The sequence below is a fragment of the Papio anubis genome, chromosome 11 (genome assembly GCF_008728515.1).
Source record: "Papio anubis isolate 15944 chromosome 11, Panubis1.0, whole genome shotgun sequence".
Taxonomy (NCBI): Eukaryota; Metazoa; Chordata; class Mammalia; order Primates; family Cercopithecidae; genus Papio; species Papio anubis.
In genome coordinates this window covers 65,131,567-65,145,374 of record NC_044986.1, presented here as the reverse complement: position 1 = coordinate 65,145,374, position 13,808 = coordinate 65,131,567, and the positions used below count along the sequence as shown (strand labels likewise).

At 45.6% G+C, this 13,808-nt stretch overlaps 1 non-coding gene across 1 annotated transcript; it reads left to right on the top strand.

The window, feature by feature from the left end:
- The first annotated feature begins 13,430 nt into the window (after positions 1 to 13,430).
- On the top strand, positions 13,431 to 13,537 carry LOC116269545. Its single transcript, XR_004177173.1, has one exon. It is a non-coding gene; the product is annotated as a U6 spliceosomal RNA (small nuclear RNA).
- The last annotated feature ends 271 nt before the right edge of the window (positions 13,538 to 13,808 follow it).

Here is a 13,808-nt window from a genome sequence, read left to right as displayed (position 1 = left end):
CTCTGGGTACTACAGGTTCTGCCTTTAGTTAGGCAGGAGTTCTTTGTGCTTTGGGAGGTGCTGATGATCAGGCACATCAGGTTGGCCAAAGGGAAGTGATGGCAGGATCTTCCACCTCTCCTCGTGCTCCTCCTACCTTATTTCCCAAACCCCTCTGAGCATGGCCTTCCAATCACAGAGAGATATTGAGGCAAAATTACAGGTACTCTAGGAGTGTAGAGTGTAGTATCTGCACTAATGCTAGATGTTGACTGGTTTCAGACTCTATCCCGGGATCTGGATTGGGAGAGAAGAGCAGTGCTCGGGTACTCGGTGCCTGATGCTGCAAGAATTGGGCAAGTCTCTGGACCACTGTTCTTATTTGTTCTGTGACTTAGGGAATGGTGTGGGGAAGTGTATATAAATGGTGAGGCAAGGGAGTGGTCTCATTCCTATTCTGTCTGATTTCTGAAGTCCTACCTTGAATGGCGGTAGGGCATCTTGTAGCACTTCATACCTAATGGAATTTTGTAGGTAAAATTTATATTTAGGGAAATGCACACATCTTAAGTTTACTATATGATAAAATTTTCAAATGCATACATGTGTGTCACCCACATTCCTAGCAGGATTAGAACATTACCATTACCCCAGAAAGTTTCCTCCTGCCCTTTCCCAGTCAGCTGTGCCTCAATCCTCAGAAATAACCACTATTCTGAATTTTTTTTTCCTTTTTTTCTTTTTTTTTTTTGAGACAGAGTCTCGCACTGTCACCCAGGCTGGAGTGCAGTGGTGCACTCTCAGCTCACTACAACCTCTGCCTCCAGGGTTCTAGTGATTCTCATGCCTTAGCCTCCCGAGTAGCTGTGATTACAGGTGTCTGCCACTACACCCGGCTAATTTTGTATTTTTAGTAGAGATGGGGTTTCTCCATGTTGGCCAGGCTGGTCTCAAATTCACAACCTCAAGTGATCCATCTGCCTTGGCCTCCCAAAGTGCTGGGCTTGTAGGCATGAGCCACCATACCCGGCCAGGCTTTATTATTTATTTATTTATTTATTTATTTATTTATTTATTTATTTATTTTGAGACGGAGTCTTGCTCTGTTGTTCAGGCTGGAGTGCAGTGGCACGATCTCAGCTCACTGTAGCCTCCACCTCCTGGGTTTAAGCAATTCTCCTGCCTCAGCCTCCTGAGTAGCTTGGATTACAGGCACCCGCTGCCATGCCTGGGTAATTTTTGTATTTTTAGTAGAGACAGGGTTTCACCATGTTGGCCAGGCTGGTCTCGAACTCCTGACCTCAAGTGATCTGCCCGCCTCGGCCTCCCAAAGTGCTGTGATTACAGGCATGAGCCACCGCGCCCGGCTGGCTTTATTATTATTTTTTAGATACAGGGTTTCATTCTGTCATGCAGGCTGGAGTGCAGTGGTGCAATCATAGCTCACTGCAGCCTTGAACTCCTGGGCTAAAGTGATCCTCCTGTGTCAGTCTCCTGAGCAGCTGGGACTACAGGCACCCACCACCACATTTGGCTAATTTATTTTTATTTTTTGTAGAGATGGAGTATCCCTGTGTTGCCCAGGCTGGTCTTGAACTCTTGGGCTCTCACTTCTCTGGGCCTCTAGTTCTCTAGGTGTGAGCGGTCCTGCCTTTGCTTCCTAAAGTGCTGGGATTACAGGCATGAGTCACCGTGCCTGGCCTGTTTTAACACACTGCAGTCCACCCCACTACCCAGCCTCATTTCTATCGGCATTACATTGTTGGGCCTTTTAATATCCCTTCCCTTCTGGCGCATTCCTTTTTTTTTTTTTTTTTTTTGGGAGGCAGTCTGCGCTGTATCGCCAGGCTGGAGTGCAGTGGCCGGATCTCAGCTCATTGCAAGCTCCGCCTCGGGTTTTCATCATTCTCCTGCCTCAGCCTCCCAAGTAGCTGGGACTGCAAGCCCACCACCTCGCCCGGCTAGTTTTTTGTATTTTTTAGTAGAGACGGGGTTTCACCATGTTAGCCAGGATGGTCTCGAACTCCTGACCTCGTGATCCGCCCGTCTTGGCCTCCCACAGTGCTGAAATTACAGGCTTGAGCCACTGCGCCCGGCCCTTACGCGCATTCCTACTGAAAAGCACCAGTGCAAAATTATTTTCAGTTACAGGCAGCAAAACTGAGACTTGAGGAGTCACTGAAAACTGTAGCTTAAAGTTTCCAGATGACCCAGAACCACTGTGGTTAGTGAAGAAAATTTGAGTTCAATTTTTTTTTTCTTTGCATGGAGTCTTGCTCGTCGCCCAGGCTAGGGTGCAGTGGTGCGATCTTGGCTCACTGAAACCTCCACCTCCTGGGTTCAAGCGATTCTCCTGCCTCAGCCTCCTGAGTAGCTGGGATTACAGGCGCATGCCACCACGCCAGGCTAATTTTTTGTATTTTTAGTAGAGACGGGGTTTCACTGCATTAGCCAGGATGGTCTCAATCTCTTGACCTTGTGATCCGCCCACCTCAGCCTCCCAAAGTGCTGGGATTACAGGCATGAGCCACCGTGCCCCACCCTTGAGTTCAATTTTTTGCACTACCATTTATGAGCTGTATGTCCTTGAGCTAGTTACTTAACCCCTCTCAGCTCCATTGTCTACATGGGTACAAATGAGGACACAATAGGCCCTTTGCAGGTTGTTTTGAAGATAAGTACCTGAGAGCCTTCAGCCTGTGCCTGGTTCAGAGTCAGCATCAGGAAAACAACAAACACAAGGCAGTTTCCAGCATGGAGGGAGAAGAGAATGGGTCTCTGGATTCTTGTTCACTAGACAAACCTGTCTCTGTTAAGGCCTGTGCTAATCATTGCTTGCCTGGCATATACTTATGTTCAAGACCTCTGTCTGTCCTTCTGTCCTACCCTTCTGTCCTGTCCTGCCTGCTTAGTGCTGGTCACGTCCACAGCCGTGTGTTGTCCTGTGCCTCAGCCAGGTCCCAAGGGGTGCCTGGTGCTGGAGAAGGAGCCTGTACTGGGATTCTGATGCCTGAGTTTGCAACCAACCCTGCTGCTAAGTTGCTGGGAGCCCCCCAGCCTATCCTCTCATGTCTCTGGGCCTCTAGTTCTTTAGATGTGAACGGCTTCCTGCTCACTTTGACTCTGTTGGCTGGCTAAGCCTTCCCACCTAGCTTGGCCCTGGCCTCACCTAGGTCAGCCTCCCAGTCATCTGTGTCAGGAGGCCCCAGGAAGAACAGACAGAAGCTCACACTGAAGGTGCTTAAGATATTTTCCACAAACGGGGAGATATACTTTCCTCTTAGTACTGCCCAGACATCTTGATTCTCTAATGTCATTCCCCCTTCACCAAGCATCTGAAGCTACACAGTTGTTGAAGCACTGCACCATGCTGGGCTTCCCTTGCGCTCGCAGTCATTTGTTAGGTATGCGTTGAGTATTTACCCGGTGCCCAGCCTGACCAGTTGGTCCATACAGAGGGGCAAAAGGCTCATGCCCTGACCTCAAGGAGCTCATAGTCTAGTGACCAGATGGATGAATAAGTGATACACAGTTATGGGGAGCAATAAAAGGATAGCAGATCAAGAATCCCATGCATATGTGTTTGTGTATCCAAGGAAGACTTCCTGGAGGAAGTGATGCCTAAACTAAGATACGCAGAATAAGTAGATGTTAGCGTAGTGAGAGGCACATTTTACGTTGAGAGGGGGGGCATGTGTCCCAGTTGTATGACCCACATGGGGAACCACAAGCTTCTGGGTGCAGCTGGAGCATGGAGTGGGAGGTGGACATTGGCACAAAGGGCCTGCAGAGGGGCTGAGGTGGAATGGGTCCTGAGTACTCTACTCATGCATCTGAGCCTGAGGCCACTGAAGAGTATTATGCAATCAAGTGCATGTATGTGATTATATTTATAATCCTGTTTACATGATATACATGGTAGATACTTCCCAGCCTGAAGTATGCATTATCTTTCATCAGTGGTTGTCTGGAATGGTGGTGCCTTGGAAGGGTGATGTAAGCCCCCATGGGCCTACCAGAGTGCCCGTGGTGCTTGTTCAGTGGCAGATCTGACATCTAAGAAAGACCTCAAGAGCCATGCAGGACACCTAGGATCTGACCCCTAGCCTATGAGCAGCTAAGTGACCAGCTTCTCATCCAGTCCTCTTGGGGCCTTGGTTGCCTCGTGTGTTGGCAAGTATTCCACCTGCGCTTTCTACTGCACAGATTTGGCATCGGACTCCAATAAGATACCATCTATGCAAACAATTTGAAAAGTGCGCAGTACAAACCCCAGCATGTCTTTACATCTATTTGTGCCTTCTTTAATTTCTTTCATCAGTGTTTATAGTTTTCAGTATGCCTGTCTTTTACCTCCTTAGTTAAGTTTATTCCTAAGTATTTTATTCCCTTTGGTGGTGATGTCAATGGGATTGTTTTCATTTTGTTTCTTTCTTTCTTTTTTTTTTTTTTTCTTTTTTCCTTTTTTGAGATACGGTCTGGCTCTGTCACCCAGACTGGAGTGCAGTGGTGTTATCATGGCTCCCTGCAGCCTCGACCTCCCAGGCTTAAGTGATGCTCCCATCTCAGCCTCTCCAGTAGCTGGGACTACAGGCAGGCGCTACTATACCCGACTAATTTTTGTATTTTTAATAGAGATGGTGTTTCACCATGTTGCCTAGGCTAGTGTTGAACTGGGCTCAAGCGATCCTCCCGCCTCGGCCTCCTAAAGTGATGCGATTACAGGCATGAGCTAGGATTGTTTTCTTAATTTCCTTTGTGGGTAGTTTATTGTTAATGTATAGAAATGCAACCAATTTTATGTTCATCGTGTGTTCTGTAACTTTACAGAACTTATTAGTTCTAAGAATTTTTGTGTGTGGCGTCTTTGGGATTTCCTATGTAAGATCGTGTCATCTGCAAACAGAGATGATTTTACTTCTTTTCTGAGCTGGATGTCTTTTATTTGTTTTTCTTGCCTAATTGCTCTGGGTAGGACTTCCAGTAATATGTTGAAAAGAAGTGGCAAGAGCCGGGTGCAGTGGCTCACGCCTGTAATCCCAGTACTTTGGGAGGCCAGGGCGGGCGGATCACGAGGTCAGGAGATTGAGACCATCCTGGCTAACACAGTGAAACCCCGTCTCTACTAAAAATACAAAAAAGTAGCCAGGTGTGGTGGCGGGCACCGGTAGTCCCAGCTACTTGGGAGGCTGAGGCAGGAGAATGATGTGAACCTGGGAGGCGGAGGTTGCAGTGAGCCAAAATCGCGCCACTGCACTCCAGCCTGGGCAACAGAGCAAGACTCCATCTCAAAAAACAAACAAACAAAAAAGGTGGCAAGAGTGGGCATCTGTGTTTTCTTCCCGGTCTTAGAGGAAAAGTGTTCAGTTTTTCACTGTTCAGTATGATGTTAGCTGTGGGCTTTTCACATATGACCTTTATTGTGTTGAAGTAATTTCATCGCATATCCATGGATTGGGAGACTTAATATTTTTTATTTTTTATTTATCTATTTTTTTTGAGATGGAGTCTGGCTCTGTCGCCCAGGCTGGAGTGCAGTGGCGCGATCTCGGCTCACTGCAAGCTCCGCCTCCCGGGTTCACGCCATTCTCCTGCCTCAGCCTCCCGAGTAGCTGGGACTACAGGCGCCCGCCACCTCGCCCGGCTATTTTTTCGTATTTTTTAGTAGAAACGGGGTTTCACCGTGTTAGCCAGGATGGTCTCGATCTCCTGACCTCGTGATCTGCCCGTCTCGGCCTCCCAAAGTGCTGGGGTTACAGGCTTGAGCCACTGCGCCCGGCCGAGACTTAGTATTTTTTACATGTTCATAATACCGAAAGTGAGCTACAGATTCAATGCAATCCCTATCAAAATCCCAACAGCTTTTTTACACAAATAGGAAAAACCATTCTAAAATTCACATGGACTCACAAAGGATCCCAAAATAGCCAAAACAATTATTATTATTTGAGACAGGATCTTGCCATGTCACGTAGGCTAGAGTACAACAGTGCAGTCACAGCTCACTGCAGCCTTGATCTCCTGGGCTCAAGCGATCCTCCCACCTCAGCCTCACAAGTAGCTGGGACCAGAGGTGTGTGCCACCACACCTGGCTAATTTTTAATTTTTTTGTAGAGACAGGGTCTTGCTCTTTTGCCAAAGCTGGTTTTGAACTCCTGGGCTCAAGCAATCCTCCCGCTTTGGCCTCTGCCAGAAATGACTTTGAGAAAGAAAAACACAGCTGGGAGTCTCTCTGGCTTGGGGGCTGCCTGAAAAAAAGAACAACAAAAAACAAAGCTTGAAGCATCACACTTCCTGATGTCAAAATACATTACAGGCTGGGTGTGGTGGCTCGTGCCTATAATCCCAGCACTTTGGCAGGCCAAGGCGGGTGGATTACCTAAGGTCAGGAGTTTGAGGTCAGCCTGGCCAACATGGCAAAACCCCATTTCTACTAAAAATACAAAAATTAGCCAGGCGTGGTAGTGGGAGCCTGTAATCCAGCTACTTTGGAGGCTGAGGCAGCAGACTCACTTGAACCCAGGAAGCAGAGGTTATAGTAAGCCGAGATTGGGCCACTACACAGAGTGAGATTCCATCTCAAAGCAAAACAAAACAAAAAAACCGTACACACACACACAAAACAAAAAACAAAATGTATTACAAAGGCATAGTAATTAAAACATATGTTACCAGCATAAATACAGATATATACAGCAATGGAACAGAATAGAGATACCAGAAATAAACCCACACATATACAGTCAACTGATCTTCCCTGAGGGTGCCGAGAACACACAATGGGGATAGAGGGTCTCTTCAACAAATGGTCCTGGGTAAACAATCTCCACATGCAAAAGAATGAAATTGTACCCTTTTCTTACACCATCCACAACCACCAACTGAAAATAAGTTAAATGTAAGACTGGACACGAAGACTCTTAGAAGAGAACATGGGGAAAAGCTTAATGACATATATCTTGACAATGATTTTTTGGATATGACACCAAAAGCATAGGCAGCAAAAGCAAAAATAGAGGATTGGGACTAAGTACAAGCACCAAATATCTATTTTATTTCACTTTATTTTTAAATTTTTATCTATTTATTTATTTCGAGACTGGGTTATGAGTCTGGCTAATTTTTGTGGGTGTTTTTTTGGTAGAGATGAGGTTTTACCACGTTGCCCAGGCTGGGCTCAAGTGCTGGGATTACAGGCATGAGCTACTGCTCCTGGCCCAAGCACCAAATATTAACAGTGGTTATTTTGTTTTATTTATTTATTTATTTATTTATTTATTTATTTTTGTTTCTTTTTTGAGACAGAGTCTCATTCTGTCACACAGGCTGGAGTGCACTAGTGTGATCTTGGCTCACTGCAGACTCCACCTTCCTGCTTCAAGCGATTCTCATGCTTCAGCCTCCCAAGTAGCTGGGATTACAGTCGTGAGCCACCACGCCTGGCTAATTTTTTGTATTTCTAGTAGAGATAGGGTTTTGCCATGTTGCCTGGTTTATCTTGAACTCCTGAGTTCAGGTGATCTGCTGCCTTGGCCTCCCAAAGTGCTGGGATTATAGGCATGAGCCGTTGTGCCCTTCCAACAGTTGTTGTTTTATCTCTGGTGTGGAATATGGCTGTGGGGTGTGTGTGTACGTGCACACATGCACTTGTAAATGTTTTTTCTTTCTTTTTTTTTTTTTTTTTGAGACAGTCTCCCTCTGTTGCCCAGGCTGGAGTGCAGTGGTGCGATCCTAGCTCACTGCAACCTCTGCCACCAGAGTTCAAGCAATTCTCCTACCTCAGCCTCCTGAGTAGCTGGGACTACAGTTGCCTGACACCATGCCCAGCTCATTTTTGTATTTTTAGTAGAGATGGGGTTTCACCATGTTGGTCAGGCTGGTCTTGAACTCCTGACCTCATGATCTGCCTGCCTCGGTCTCCCAAAGTGCTGGGCTTACAGGCATGAGCCACTGCGTGTGACCTGTTTTTGATTTTTACATATATGTTACTTTTAGTACCCTTTATTTTAATTGGAGTTTCGTTTGATGAGTTGCTCCTGTAACACATTCCCATAGTATGAAAGGATATACAGGAAAAAGTCTCTTATTTCCCTATCCCAGCCACTGACTGACTTTCTTTGGAAATAGCTTCAGTGGCCAGTTTTCCAATCCTTCCATAGATAGTTTATAAATCTACAAATAATATGGATAGACATATCTGCCTCCGTTTTTACATAAATGTTAGCATATTACATGTATTATTTTTTCTTGGAAACAAGTTTTCTTAAGTCATTCAAAAATCAACGTCTAAGTGCAAGGAAGTTAATAGCATTGTTCTAGGGTGCAGAAACACTAGTTCTGTAGGATATACGTAGGGATTACATGAAAGAGAGTTTCCTAGTTGAGTGTGTTTGGAAACCACATTTAAACAGGTTTCATGAGTACAAAGGCTTCGGGAGACCTTGGTATGCTGATGGTCTCCATCCAAGAGGCAGGAGAATAATCTGAATGCTCTGATCTCTTTCCACCAGCGAAGACCATTTTTGCCAAACTCCTTGTGGGTAGATGTTGGAGGCGTTCTTGGGAAGCTCTGGGTCCCTTCGGAATATCTTCCTGTGGGAGGAGCTGATCATCTTGTCCCATGAGCCCAGGGCCCACCTGACAGAGAGCCATGTCTCAGAGCCCCGCTGTGGAGTGGACAGAGATCACAGTAAAAACTACCCACATCCTGGCTGGGCACGGTGGCTCAAGCCTGTAATCCCAGCACTTTGGGAGGCTGAGACGGGCGGATCACGAGGTCAGGAGATTGAGACCATCCTGGCTAACACGGTGAAACCCCGTCTCTACTAAAAAATACAAAAAACTAGCCGGGTGTGGTACGGGCGCCTGTAGTCCCAGCTACTCGGGAGGCTGAGGCAGGAGAATGGCGTAAACCTGGGAGGCGGAGCTTGCAGTGAGCCGAGATCCGGCCACTGCACTCCAGCTTGGGTGACAGAGCGAGACTCCGTCTCAAAAAAAAAAAAATACATCCCGCACCCAGGGAGGTGTGTGTGTTGGAGGATCATGGAAAGAACACTAGACACGGAGTCTGGGCCACCTGAAGAGTATTAACCATGTGACCTGAGGCAGAGCAGTCCTCCCCTTATAAATTGCAGCTACCATGCTTGGCTTGCTCCAAAGTTGTGGCATTGGGATGCAGAAATGCCCTGTTTGAAGATGTTATTCCCCCAGCCTTCAACCCCACAGTGGAGGTTTCAAGAAGGGGCAGAGTCTGGACATCCCATAAGTTCATAGGTTTCATAGATCAGAGGGCTTTCAGAGGCCACCCTGGAGGTTTAGCTACATTCTATGCTAGTAGAAAGTCACTTTAAGCTTTTACAATGTAGAGAAATCTCTAGAACAGCTAGCTTTTAATAGATGAAGAGACAGAAACTGCTTGTCAAGATCCTTTGCAATATTAAGCTTATTCCATGATAATTGACTGTTTTTTCTTTTAATTTATCTTTTGAGGAAAAGGTATGCAAAGTGATCATTTTTCTTGTTGATGCGAGGTGCCTCTCCATGGCTCTGTACCATTTCTTTTACTTTTTTTTTTTTTTTTTTTTTGAGGTGGAGTCTTGCTGTCACCCAGGCTGGAGTCCAGTGGCACGATCTCTGCTCACTGCAGCCTCTGCCTCCCAGGTTCAAGCAATTCTCTGCCTCAGCCTCCCGAGTAGCTGGGATTACAGGTGCCTATCACCACGCCTGGCTAATTTTTTGTATTTTTAATAGAGATGGGGTTTCACCATCTTGGCCAGGCTGGTCTTAAACTCCTGACCTCGTGATCCACCTGCCTTGGCCTCCCAAAGTGCTGGGATTACAGATGTAAGCCACTGTGCCCGGCCGGCTCTATGCCATTTCTTTAGCAGTTCATTAAGGATTAAGAGGTCCCTTGTGAAATTCTTTCTAAACCAAATGAGCCTTTGACTCCCCGAGTCTAAAGCCATCAGCTGTGACTGTATTCATTTGATGGAAGGGAGGTGTAGGGTATGGCAACACATGGCTGACTGGTATTACATAATGGTAATTACTTTTATATTTTTATATTTTAATGTTTTTGAAACAGAGTCTCACTCTATCACCCATGCTGGAGTGCAGTGGTGCAGTCACAGCTCACTGCAACCTCAAACTCCCGGACTCAAGCCATCCTCCCACCTCAGCCTCCTGAATAGCTGGGACTGTAGGCCTGGGCCACCATACCAGTTATTTTTTTTTTTGTAGTGATGGGGTCTCACTGTGTTCCCCAGGCTGGTCCCGAACTCCTGGTCTCAGGCAATCCTCCCGTCTTGGCCTCCCAAAGTGCCGGGATTATAGCTGTGAGCCACTGTACCTGGCTGAGATTTTGGTGATTATGAATAGAACAATAATAACATTTATCAACAGGTCTGTGGACATGTTTTCATTTCTCTTGGGTGAATAACCAGGTGTGAATTGGAGGGCTGCTTTTCAAAATGATTGTACCACTTTGCAATCGTGCCATCAGTGTATGAGATTTCCAGTTCAGCATTTGATATCAGTATGTTATTATTATTATTATATTATTTTTTTTTTGAGATGGAATTTCTCTCTTGTTGCCCAGGCTGGAGTGCAATGGAGTGACCTCTGCTCACTACAACCTCTGCCTCCTTGGTTCAAGAGATTTTCCTACCTCAGCCTTTGAAGTAGTTGGGATTACAGGTGACCATCATAATGCCCAGCTAATTTTTTGTATTTTTAGTAGAAACAGAGTTTCTCCGTGTTGGCCAAGCTGGTTTTGAACTCCTGACCTCAGATGATCCAACCACCTCATCCTCCCAAAGTGCTGGGATTACAGGTGTGAGCCACTGTGCTTGGCCTATTTTATTATTTTTGGCTGGACTAATAGTTGGATACTGGTAGTTCATTGTGACTTTAACTTATATTTCCCTAATGACTAGTTAGTTGAGCATCTTTTCATGTGTGTTTATTTGCCATGTCTGGATCTTCTTTTCTTTTCTTTTTTTTTTTTTTTTTTGAGATAGAGTGTCACCCTTGTCGCCCAGGCTGGAGTACAATGGCGTGATCTTAGCTCACTGCAACCTCTGCCTCCTGGGTTCAAGTGATCCTCCTGCCTCAGCCTCCTGAGTAGTTGGGATTACAGGTGCCTGCCACTATGCCCAGCAAATTTTTGTATTTTTAGGAGAGAGAGGATTTCACCATGTTGGCCAAGTTGGTCTTGAACTCCTGACCTCAGGTGATCCACTGGCCTCGGCCTCCCACAGCGCTGGGTTTATAGGCATGAGCCACCATGCCTGGCCTGTATCTTCTTTAATAAGTGTCTGTCAAAATGTTTTGCCCATGAAAAAAGTTTTTTTTCTTATTAAATTGTAGGAATTCTTTATATATTTTAGATAAAAGTCCTTTGTCAGATATGTGTTTTGCAAATGTTTTTTCCAAGACTATGGCTTGTCTTTTTATTTTTTAATATTTATTTATTTATTTATTTTTGAGACAGGGTCTCACTCTGTCACCCAGGCTGGAGTGCAGCGGTGCGATCTCGCTCTCAATCGATTCTCCTGCCTCAGCCTCCCAAGTAGCTGAGACTACAGGTACACACCACCATGCCCAGCTAATTTTTGTATTTTTCGTAGAGACAGGGTTTTGACATGTTGACCAGGCTGGTCTTGAACTCCTGACCTCAATTGATCCACCCTCCTCGGCCTCCCAGAGTGCTGGAATTATAGGTGTGAGCCACAGTGCCTGGCCAGCTTGTCTTTTTAATTTCTCACCAGTGTCTTTTGAAGAATAAATGTTTTAATTTTTTTTTCTTCAAAATGGAGTCTCGCTCTATCACTCGAGCTGAAGTGCAGTGGTGCGATCACGGCTCACTGCAGTCTCAACCTCCCAAGGCTCAGGTGATCCTCCTGCCTCAGCACCCCCAAGTAGCTGGGACTACAGGTGTGCACCACAACACCTGGCTATTTTTTTTTTTTTTTTTGAGATGGAATCTTGCTCTGTTGCCCAGGCTGGAGTGCAGTGGTACGATCTCGGCTCACTGCAACCTCCATCTCCTGGGTTCACGCCATTCTCCTGCCTCAGCCTCCTGAGTAACTGGGACTACAGGCGCCTGCCACCATGCCTGGCCAATTTTTTTGTATTTTTAGTAGAGACAGAGTTTCACTGTGTTAGCCCGGATGGTCTCAATCTCCTGACCTCGTGATCTGCCTGTCCCGGCCTCCCAAAGTGCTGGGATTACAGGCTTGAGCCACTGCACCCGGCAACGCCTAGCTAATTTTTGTATTTTTATTTTTATCTTTTTTGAGACGGAGTTTGGCTCTTATTGCCCAGGCTGGAGTGCAATAGGGAGATCTTGGCTCAATGCAGTCTCCACCTCCCGGGTTCAAGCAATTCTGCTGTCTCAGCCTCCTGAGTATCTGGGATTACAGGCACATGCCACCACGCCTGGCTAATTTTTGTATTTTTAGTAGAGACGGGGCTTCACCATCTTGGCCAGGCTGGTCTTGAACTCTTAACCTCAGGTGATCCACCTGCCTGGCCTTCCAAAGTGCTGGAATTATAGGTGTGACCCACTGCACCCGGCCGCAATTTTTGTATTTTTAGTAGAGATGGGATTTCGCCACATTGCCCAGGCTGGTCTCGAACTCCTGGGCTCAAGTGATCCTCCCACCTCCGCCTCCCAGAGTGCTGGGATTACAGGCGTGAGCCACTGCACCCACCTCTACTTTGAGATTTAACATTTAAATCTATGATGCATTTCATGTTAATTTTTGTATGTGGTACAAGTTATGAGATTGAGGTTTTTATTATTATTATTTGAGACAGAGTCTCACTCTGTCACCAAGGCTGGAGTGCAGTGGTGTGATCTCAGCTCACTGCAACCTCTGCTGCCTGGGTTCAAGCGATTCTCCTGCCTCAGCCTCCTGAATAGCTGGGAGTACAGTCATGTGCCACAACACCTGGCTAATTTTTTTTGTATTTCTAGTAGGGATGGGATTTCACCATGTTGGCCAGGCTGGTCTTGAACTCCTGACCTCAGTTGATCACCTGCCCCAGCCCCCCAAAGTGCTGTGATTACAGGCATGAGCTACCACACCTGGCCAGAGGTTGATTATTATTTTTTGCATATGGATGTCCAATTATTCAGGAACTCCTTTGTTGAAAAGACTGTCCTTTCTCCATTGGATAACTCTGGGTTTTTATCAAATAGCAATTGACCACGTGTGTGGGTGTATTTCTAGACTGCTCTTTTTTCTTGATCAATACACCTGTGTTTTCACCAGTACTACAGTGTTTTCATTACTGTAGCTGTTTAGAAATCAGATATTCTGAGTCCTTCAAGTTTGTTTCTTCTTATTTGGTCATTATTTGTCCTTTGCTTTTTCCATGTAAACTTTAGAATCAACTTGTCCATTTCTAAAAAAATTCTGCTTAGATTTTTATTAGGATTGTGCTCGTGCTTGCTTTGGCAGCACATATACTAAAATTCAAATGATATAGAGAAGATTAGTGTGGCCCCTGTGCAAGGATGACATACAAATTCATGAAGGGTTCCAGTTAAAAAGAAAAGGATTATGTTAAATCTAGAGATTAATTTCAGGAGAATTCACAACTTAACAATCAATATCGGGTCTCCTGAGCTATGGAGACAGTATATGTCTCTAGTAAATCTTTGTTTCTAATTCTGTTCCAAATGTACATTTTGACCTTTAAGTTCCTGAGTCTTTGAACACCTTCTGTAAAACAAAATGCCTTCCAGATAGCAAGGAATAAGCAATGAGGGGCTTGAAAAAGCCAGAAAATGGGAATCTCAGTAGACTCATTTAAATTCTCC